Raw genomic sequence first — 11,125 nt, forward strand, 5'->3', positions numbered from 1 at the left:
AGCCCCCAGGCAGTGGTGACCTCACTTCCCTGACGACAGAGCCCAACGGAATTGGAACCCACGTATCCAGGCAACCCATTACAAAGAAAAACCCCCTGCCCAGCTCATTTCTAGGCACATCCTAAAGGAAGCGACATGTTCTTCTGCTGTACTGAAGCCGAGAGAATGCAGAGAGAAGAGAGCTCGCCCGCCAGACACGTCGCCTCCCTTCAGGTCATATCATGTTTCCCCAATGCCTCAGACCCTTTGGCTAATAAAATCAAAAGGTGACACCAGGGGGCTCAGAGTCAGAGAGTCCCACACCTTCTGATCCACGGGTGTAGCCCTAGGTCTCTTCCCCGTTTCTGTGTGTGTGTGTGTGCCTCTGGGTGTCTGTGTGTCTGTGTGTAAAGAGGACCTTGCCATGCCATCGTGGGAGGAGATGCCCCAAGCAGGATCAGGCTGATGAGGGTTTAGATGTCTGGTGGGCAAGTTATGTTCACACACCAGTTTAAGGCTGGTTAAGTGGGATCGGGTGGAGGGTCTACACCCTTCTGCACAGGGTTTATCCTGAGACCCTGAACGGATGGGTCCATGACCCAGGAGCGGGGCTAACCCTAACAGTAACCACTAACCCTGACCCTGACACTGACTGTGAGCCTGCCCCAAACCCTAACCCAAACGCTGACACTGACCCTGACCCTGACACATTATGCCCCGCCAATGCTTAAGTACGAAGAGTGTACAAACTCGCATTGTGACCCTCAGCGTGAGTTCTGTCCTCTAGTAAGTCCTCTCAGTGGCTGGACCATTAGACGTCATAATGGGCTTGCCATGCCCCTAGGCCCCAAGTTTTAACCAGCTTTCTGGTTGTCCCCTCGCCCCTCCCCAGGGCTCTGCTCTGGAAACTCTCTTTTGGTGGGACACCTGAGGTAAAAACAAAACAAAACCAACTCCTCCCATCTCAAAGAATAACCCCAAACTCTTCGGATCGTGCCAAATGCCCAGAGAGGAAGACTCATCCATGGCCCAGGAGGCCACCCAGACATTCCACGGCCCTCAGTGACACAATATCCAGAGACAAAATCTTGAGCAAGCGTCTCACACTTGCCCCCTTGTTCATATCCTGAAGAGTTCTCCTCACTGTCTGTAGATCAGTCCTGCAATACCTACGACCCGAAACCTAAGCCGAGTTTGTGTTTTCAGACAACTGTCCCCACAGCCCTGGCCCACAAAACCTACAGGCACAGGTTCTTGGAGCCAAACCTGAGGACTGTACCTGGGAATTCTGCCCATTCCATTGGCCACAAACCTAGAAATAGGATGATAAACCTCCAAAGTGCCCGGGGCCATCTTAATAGTGTTGACTGCCCAGGAAAAACAAGGGAGGTCTGACACCAGCTGAGCATCTACCTGCACTTAGACCCGTGGACAGATGTCCCCAGAGGTAAATTGCAGTGAGTAGGCCCCTAGATCCTAATCGGATCCATTGCTTTGTTGTCCAGGCATCTCTCCTCAGAGGCCTGGATTCCAATAGCAGCATATGGCTGTTTCTTGAGGCACCCATCAGAAGAAATCTCGTCTCCACGTGGGAATCTTGCACGTTGGAGCTGAGTCAAAGCCTCTGGTTAGGAGAACCCTTCAGGGACCCTGTACCACTGCCTCATTCCAAGTTCTCCATAGACACAAACCCACATTAGGACAAATCCACAAGAGAGTCCATTTCAACTCAACCCTCTCAGTTTCTCCCCCAGATCCAGCAGATCTAACCTGTCTTGTGACTAGGACACAAGAGGAATGAGAGTCGGGCTTCCCAGCCATCCATCCTTAGAACCCTACTCGGAATCGATCCGTATGGGAAGTCCTGGAGCCAACCAACAGGTCTCAATCGCCCTGCAGAAGAATCTTTACGGTTTGGAGCATCTCACAACTCCCATCGTGGGAAAAATTCCATGGCTTCGTGATCCACCACCTCTTCATGAAGAGGGCCATAAGGGACAAATACTCCAACCTGAGCGTTTCTCAGATCCTCACCTGATTTCAGATGCACGAGATCTTGTTTCATCTGCAGAGCATACCTGCCATGTCCTTGCCCAGACCCTAAGGTTGCTTGTGTTCTCAGACTTCTGTCCTCAACTCCAGGCCCACAAGCCCTCCAGTTTGGCAATTCCAGACTACAATGCAGCCCTCTGCCTGCCCTCCAGAAGAAAAAACATTGCCCTCTGGGGCTAACCAGAAACCCCTGAAATATATGGGGGAAATATCCCTAGAAAAACAGCTATAATAACTGGTTGCTCTTTATTGATCCAGATCCTGCGGTAGGCAAAGAAGAGCTGGTTTTAGTCAGAGGATGATCTCCGTTTGTCTTCATGATCTGGCATTTCCTGCAAGCCAGGCATGGGGCTCTGCACTATAGCTGCAAATGCTGGGGGGCCCTCACTGTCCCTTTTCTCTTCTCAGGGGGACAACGGGCATGTCCATGGTGCAGTGTGACAGGCTTTAACACAGGGAGATAAAAGACTGCCAAGGGTAGGTTGGAGCTGGGAAAAGCCACTTAGGAACAGATTTTCAGGGGAGGTGATAGACAAGGGCAAAGCGAAGAATGAGGATGAGTGTGTCAAGTTTCAAAGGGCCAGGAGGCAGCACAGTGCATTCGGGAAACTACAGCAAGTTCATGATAACCGACAGCTGATCTGGCAGCATCACCTGGGGATGGAGGCTTAGCCCCGGGGTTAACACTGGGGGTGAGATGGTTTGTATACTATGCCGTGGAGGTGAGGTACTACACTGTGGGGACACAGGGAGCTACGGGAGGATTTCAAATATCAGAATCGTAACCATAATAGTGTATTTAATTGCATCCTAGCTTTCATGAAGGGTAAGATGCACTATAGTTTATGTTCGACTAAGAAAGAGAAATGCTGTCAGTTAAACTAGGATATGTCATCAAGTGCAAGGTGATTGCCATCGTAAGAGATATTAAAATGGGGGGGTGGAAAAATATTAGAACTATGAATTGTGGTACTAGAATAATTAAGAAAAGTTCGAACACTTGGATCAACTAAAAAAGTGATTATTGCTTACCATGTGCCCCAAACTATATTAAGTCTTAGAACAAGAGATGTTCTCATCTTGATGCCGCGCAGCTGTTAGACCCAAGGTACAGAGGGCAGTAGCCAACGACCAGCAGGCCCCAAGTGACATGTGAAGACTCTAAGAGCAACTGCCTTTGAGTGAGGAAACGGTTGAGATTGGGCTTTATGAGGTAGAGAATTATTAGCTGGGAAAGTAGGAAAATTGACACAGAATCGGAATTGATGCCCCTACATGACAGAGTTGGTGAAACTTCCCTTCTCAGAGATCTTGAGGCTCCTCAGAAATGTATTTTTCATTTTGGACAGAACATTCAGGATAAATATGATCTGTTCGAGTTCCTGGTTCTCTCATCAGGACTGATTCTTAGGCTTCACTGGCACAAGAAAAGGGTTTTCATAGTCCAGGGTAAATCCTGACAAAAGGAAAGCACCGTATCTATGAAAAACTAACCACTCAGAAGAGAACAACAGATAAAAGGCCAGAACGACCTGACCCTGCAGGATAGGTAAGGCTGGTCCGGCAACAGGGGTAGAGGGGAAGTGCCCATCTCCTGCTAGAAGAGCTAGAGAATTCCCCTTCCGGAGAGACCACCAGGAGAGGAGAGCAGTAGGTGCTGATGGTGAATATTTTAATCAGCCGAGAAGGTCATAATGACAAAGTTCCATGATCAGAGTAAACATATGGGATTAAAAAATAAAAAATACGGGGGGGAGGAGTCAAGATGGCGTAGAAGTAGCAGGCTGAGACTGCTTCAGCTAGCCGGAGATCAGCTAGATAGCTTATCTAAAGATTGCAAACACCTGAAAATCCATCGGCAGATCGAAGAGAAGAAGAACAGCAATTCTGGAAACAGAAAAACAACCACTTTCTGAAAGGTAGGACCAGCGGATAAGTGAATCCAAAGCGACGGGAAGATAGACCCCGGGGGGAGGGGCCGGCTCCCGGCAAGCGGCGGAGCAACGGAGCACAAAATTAGGACTTTTAAAAGTCTGTTCCGCTGAGGGACATCGCTCCAGAGGCTAAACCGGGGCGAAGCCCACGCGGGGTCAGCGTGGCCTCAGGTCCCGCAGGGTCACAGAAGGATCGGGGGTGTCTGAGTGTCGCAGAGCTTGCGGGTATTGGAACGGGAAAGCCGGCTGCAGAGACGGAGCCGACAGTGAGCTCACAGCTCGGTGTTACCTTGAACCGATCGCAGGCTCGGTGAGCTCGGAGCAGGGCCGGAGGTCAGGCAGACGGGAGTGACTGGGCGCGGTTCTCTGAGGGCGCACTGAGGAGTGAGGCCCTGGGCTCTCGGCTCCTCCGGGCCAGAGACCAGGAGGCCGCCATTTGTGTTCCCATCCTCCGGAACTCTACGGAAAGCGCTCAGGGAACAAAAGCTCCTGAAAGCAAACCCGAGCGGATTATTCACCCCGGCCCCGGGTAAGGGAGGTGTAATTCCGCCTGGGGCAAAGACACTTGAGAATCACTACAACAGGCCCCTCCCCCAGAAGATCAACAAGAAATCCAGCCGAGACCAAGTTCACCTACCAAGGAGTGCGGTTTCAATACCAAGGAGAGCAGCAGAATTCCAGAGGAGGAGAAAGCCAAGCACGGAACTCATGGCTTTTTTCCTGTGATTTTTTTTAGTCTTGCAGTTAATTTAATTTTTTCTTTTTCATTTTTTTTTCTTTTTTTCTTTTTCTTCTCGCCTTCGGGCAAAATTTTTTTTTTTTAACTGTTACCTTTTTCTTTTTTAACGATTTTTTACTTGTTTATCTAATATATATATTTTTTCTTTTTTACATTTTTCTCAGGTGTTTTCTTTTTTTAAAAAAATTTTTTTTTCTTTTCTTTTTTTTTTCTTTTCTTTTTTCTTTTTTTTTTTCTTTCTTTCCTTTTGAACCTCTTTTTATCCCCTTTCTCACCACTCACGATTTTGGATCTCTTCTAATTTGGTTAAAGCATATTTTCCTGGGGTTGTTGCCACCCTTTTAGTATTTTACTTGCCCCTTCATTTACTCTTATCTGGCCAAAATGACAAGACGTAAAAATTCAACGCAAAAAAAAGAACAAGAGGCAGTACCGAAGGCTAGGGACCTAATCAATACAGACATCGGTAATATGTCAGATCTAGAGTTCAGAATGACAATTCTCAAGGTTCTAGCCGGGCTCGAAAAAGGCATGGAAGATATTAGAGAAACCCTCTCGAGAGATATAAAAGCCCTTTCTGGAGAAATAAAAGAACTAAAATCTAACCAAGTTGAAATCAAAAAAGCTATTAATGAGGTGCAATCAAAAATGGAGGCTCTAACTGCTAGGATAAATGAGGCAGAAGAAAGAATTAGTGATATAGAAGACCAAATGACAGAGAATAAGGAAGCTGAGCAAAAGAGGGACAAACAGCTACTGGACCACGAGGGGAGAATTCGAGAATTAAGTGACACCATAAGACGAAACAACATTAGAATAATTGGGATTCCAGAAGAAGAAGAAAGAGAGAGGGGAGCAGAAGGTATACTGGAGAGAATTATTGGGGAGAATTTCCCCAATATGGCAAAGGGAACGAGCATCAAAATTCAGGAGGTTCAGAGAACGCCCCTCAAAATCAATAAGAATAGGCCCACACCCCATCACCTAATAGTAAAATTTACAAGTCTCAGTGACAAAGAGAAAATCCTGAAAGCAGCTCGGGAAAAGAAGTCTGTAACATACAATGGTAAAAATATTAGATTGGCAGCTGACTTATCCACAGAGACCTGGCAGGCCAGAAAGAGCTGGCATGATATTTTTAGAGCACTAAACGAGAAAAACATGCAGCCCAGAATACTATATCCAGCTAGGCTATCATTGAAAATAGAAGGAGAGATTAAAAGCTTCCAGGACAAACAACAACTGAAAGAATTTGCAAATACCAAACCAGCTCTACAGGAAATATTGAAAGGGGTCCTCTAAGCAAAGAGAGAGCCTACAAGTGGTAGATCAGAAAGGAACAGAGACCATATACAATAACAGTCACCTTACAGGCAATACAATGGCACTAAATTCATATCTCTCAATAGTTACCCTGAATGTTAATGGGCTAAATGCCCCTGTCAAAAGACACATGGTATCAGAATGGATAAAAAAACAAAACCCATCTATATGTTGCCTCCAAGAAACTCATTTTAAGCCCGAAGACACCTCCAGATTTAAAGTGAGGGGGTGGAAAAGAATTTACCATGCTAATGGACATCAGAAGAAAGCAGGAGTGGCAATCCTTATATCAGATCAATTAGATTTTAAGCCAAAGACTATAATAAGAGATGAGGAAGGACACTATATCATACTCAAAGGGTCTGTCCAACAAGAAGATTTAACAATTTTAAATATCTATGCCCCCAACGTGGGAGCAGCCAACTATATAAACCAATTAATAACAAAATCAAAGAAACACATCAACAACAATACAATAATAGTAGGGGACTTTAACACTCCCCTCACTGAAATGGACAGGTCATCCAAGCAAAAGATCAGCAAGGAAATAAAGGCCTTAAACGACACACTGGACCAGATGGACATCACAGATATATTCAGAACATTTCATCCCAAAGCAACAGAATACACATTCTTCTCTAGTGCACATGGAACATTCTCCAGAATAGATCACATCCTCGGTCCTAAATCAGGACTCAACCGGTATCAAAAGATTGGGATCATTCCCTGCATATTTTCAGACCACAATGCTCTAAAGCTAGAACTCAACCACAAAAGGAAGTTTGGAAAGAACCCAAATACATGGAGACTAAACAGTATCCTTCTAAAGAATGAATGGGTCAACCGGGAAATTAAAGAAGAATTGAAAAAAATCATGGAAACAAATGATAATGAAAATACAACGGTTCAAAATCTGTGGGACACAATAAAGGCAGTCCTGAGAGGAAAATATATAGCGGTACAAGCCTTTCTCAAGAAACAAGAAAGGTCTCAGGTACACAACCTAACCCTACACCTAAAGGAGCTGGAGAGAGAACAAGAAAGAAACCCTAAGCCCAGCAGGAGAAGAGAAATCATAAAGATCAGAGCAGAAATCAATGAAATAGAAACCAAAAAAAACAATAGAACAAATCAACGAAACTAGGAGCTGGTTCTTTGAAAGAATTAATAAAACTGATAAACCCCTGGCCCGACTTATCAAAAAGAAAAGAGAAAGGACCCAAATAAATAAAATCATAAATGAAAGAGGAGAGATCACAACTAACACCGAAGAAATACAAACTATTATAAGAACATACTATGAGCAACTCTACGCCAATAAATTTGACAATCTGGAAGAAATGGATGCATTCCTAGAAACATATAAACTACCACAACTGAACCAGGAAGAAATAGAAAGCCTGAACAGACCCATAACCAGTAACGAGATTGAAACAGTCATTAAAAATCTCCAAACAAACAAAAGCCCAGGGCCAGATGGCTTCCCGGGGGAATTCTACCAAACATTTAAAGAAGAACTAATTCCTATTCTCCTGAAACTGTTCCAAAAAATAGAAATGGAAGGAAAACTTCCAAACTCATTTTATGAGGCCAGCATCACCTTGATCCCAAAACCAGACAAGGATCCCACCAAAAAAGAGAGCTATAGACCGATATCCTTGATGAACACAGATGCGAAAATACTCAACAAAATACTAGCCAATAGGATTCAACAGTACATTAAAAAGATTATTCACCACGACCAAGTGGGATTTATTCCAGGGCTGCAAGGTTGGTTCAACATCCGCAAATCAGTCAATGTGATACAACACATCAATAAAAGAAAGAACAAGAACCATATGATACTTTCAATAGATGCTGAAAAAGCATTTGACAAAGTACAGCATCCCTTCCTGATCAAAACTCTTCAAAGTGTAGGGATAGAGGGCACATACCTCAATATCATCAAAGCCATCTATGAAAAACCCACCGCAAATATCATTCTCAATGGAGAAAAACTGAAAGCTTTTCCACTAAGGTCAGGAACACGGCAGGGATGTCCATTATCACCACTGCTATTCAACATAGTACTAGAGGTCCTAGCCTCAGCAATCAGACAACAAAAGGAAATTAAAGGCATCCAAATCAGTAAAGAAGAAGTCAAATTATCACTCTTCGCAGATGATATGATACTATATGTGGAAAACCCAAAAGACTCCACTCCAAAACTGCTAGAACTTATACAGGAATTCAGTAAAGTGTCAGGATATAAAATCAATGCACAGAAATCAGTTGCATTTCTCTACACCAACAGCAAGACAGAAGAAAGAGATATTAAGGAGTCAATCCCATTTACAATTGCATCCAAAACCATAAGATACCTAGGAATAAACCTAACCAAAGAGACACAGAATCTATACTCAGAAAACTATAAAGTACTCATCAAAGAAATTGAGGAAGACACAAAGAAGTGGAAAAATGTTCCATGCTCCTGGATTGGAAGAATAAATATTGTGAAAATGTCTATGCTACCTAAAGCAATCTACACATTTAATGCAATTCCTATCAAAGTACCATCCATCTTTTTCAAAGAAATGGAACAAATAATGCTAAAATTTATATGGAACCAGAAAAGACCTCGAATAGCCAAAGGGATATTGAAAAAAAAAGCCAACGTTGGTGGCATCACAATTCCGGACTTCAAGCTCTATTACAAAGCTGTCATCATCAAGACAGCATGGTACTGGCACAAAAACAGACACATAGATCAATGGAACAGAATAGAGAGCCCAGAAATGGACCCTCAAATCTATGGTCAACTCATCTTCGACAAAGCAGGAAAGAATGTCCAATGGAAAAAAGACAGCCTCTTCAATAAATGGTGCTGGGAAAATTGGACAGCCACATGCAGAAAAATGAAATTGGACCATTTCCTTACACCACACACAAAAATAGACTCAAAATGGATGAAGGACCTCAATGTGCGAAAGGAATCCATCAAAATCCTTGAGGAGAACACAGGCAGCAACCTCTTCGACCTCTGCCGCAGCAACATCTTCCTAGGAACAACGCCAAAGGCAAGGGAAGCAAGGGAAAAAATGAACTATTGGGATTTCATCAAGATCAAAAGCTTTTGCACAGCAAAGGAAACAGTTAACAAAATCAAAAGACAACTGACAGAATGGGAGAAGATATTTGCAAACGACATATCAGATAAAGGACTAGTGTCCAGAATCTATAAAGAACTTAGCAAACTCAACACCCAAAGAACAAATAATCCAATCAAGAAATGGGCAGAGGACATGAACAGACATTTCTGCAAAGAAGACATCCAGATGGCCAACAGACACATGAAAAAGTGCTCCATATCACTCGGCATCAGGGAAATACAAATCAAAACCACAATGAGATATCACCTCACACCAGTCAGAATGGCTAAAATCAACAAGTCAGGAAATGACAGATGCTGGCGAGGATGTGGAGAAAGGGGAACCCTCCTACACTGTTGGTGGGAATGCAAGCTGGTGCAGCCACTCTGGAAAACAGCATGGAGGTTCCTCAGAATGTTGAAAATAGAACTGCCCTATGACCCAGCAATTGCACTATTGGGTATTTAACCTAAAGATACAAATGTAGTGATCCAAAGGGGCACATGCACCCGAATGTTTATAGCAGCAATGTCCACAATAGCCAAACTATGGAAAGAACCTAGATGTCCATCAACAGATGAATGGATCAAGAAGATGTGGTATATATACACAATGGAATACTATGCAGCCATCAAAAGAAATGAAATCTTGCCATTTGCGACAACATGGATGGAACTAGAGCGAATCATGCTTAGCGAAATAAGTCAAGCAGAGAAAGACAACTATCACATGATCTCCCTGATATGAGGAAGTGGTGATGCAACATGGAGGCTTAAGTGGGTAGGAGAAGAATAAATGAAACAAGATGGGATTGGGAGGGAGACAAACCATAAGTGACTCTTAATCTCACAAAACAAACTGAGGGTTGCTGGGGGGAGGGGGTTTGGGAGAAGGGGGTGGGATTATGGACATTGGGGAGGGTATGTGCTTTGGTGAGTGCTGTGAAGTGTGTAAACCTGGTGATTCACAGACCTGTACCACTGGGGATAAAAATATATGTTTATAAAAAATAAAAAGTTAAAAAAAAATAATAAAAAAATAAAAAATAAAAAAAATAAAAAATAAGAAAAAAGATTTTTTTAAAAAGACTTTTTTCTTAAGGAATTTAAACAAAAGTCCTTTTTAAGAGACAGTTGGCTGTTTAAACCAAAAATACAACACACTGAGAGAATTGCCGCATTATTTATTGGGGTAGAAAGGACCTGGAATGTAGAAAGACCTATTCTGCAGAGGAAAAAATAGAATCACTAACAGGCCTCATGCCTTGCACAGCCAGTGGCTAGAATCCCTGCCTCATGAGACCCTGTGCTAGAAGGCCGCTAGAACCATCTCAACTATGTTAGTCTTTCTTGGAAGCCAACAAGTGTTTGCCCAGTTAAGAGCACGGTAACAATCAGTCACGTTATGTTATAATGATTGTCGATATCTTTAAAAGCCTTGTCAAGTTCCTTTTTGAGTAACCTTCACCCACCCTTAGAGAAATTTATCTGTGGTTCACCTCTTTGAAATACCTCATTGTTGTTCCACATTTTTCAAAGCCAAAAAATAAAAAGCTTTTTATTAACAAAGTATTCAGAAGGGGACGCCACTGTAAACAATGAGAGTTTTTGCTGCCTGGACGATTTTGTTGCAGAAACAGCTGAAAGCAATCAGGTCAGACAGAGCCAAGGGCTGGAGGGATTTTTAAAATGACAAAAACCGAACCAAATCTAACCAAAACAAAAATCAAAACCAATGGCCAAGATTTCAAGTTTGCTACTAAAGGCATGATATTCTCCTGAGACATGCGAGTGACTTGATCAATAAATTTATATATTTATATTTGAAGAAGAAGGAACTATTTGATGCAGCAAATCCACGTTGATTAAAAATTACCAGATATGGGGTCTCCTGCGTGGCTCAGTGGTTTAGGCCTCTGCCTTCAGCTCAGGTCATGATTTCAGGGTCCTGGGATGGAGCCCCACATCGGG

Source organism: Mustela nivalis (genome assembly GCF_964662115.1).
Source record: "Mustela nivalis genome assembly, contig: HAP1_SCAFFOLD_314, whole genome shotgun sequence".
Classification (NCBI taxonomy): Eukaryota; Metazoa; Chordata; class Mammalia; order Carnivora; family Mustelidae; genus Mustela; species Mustela nivalis.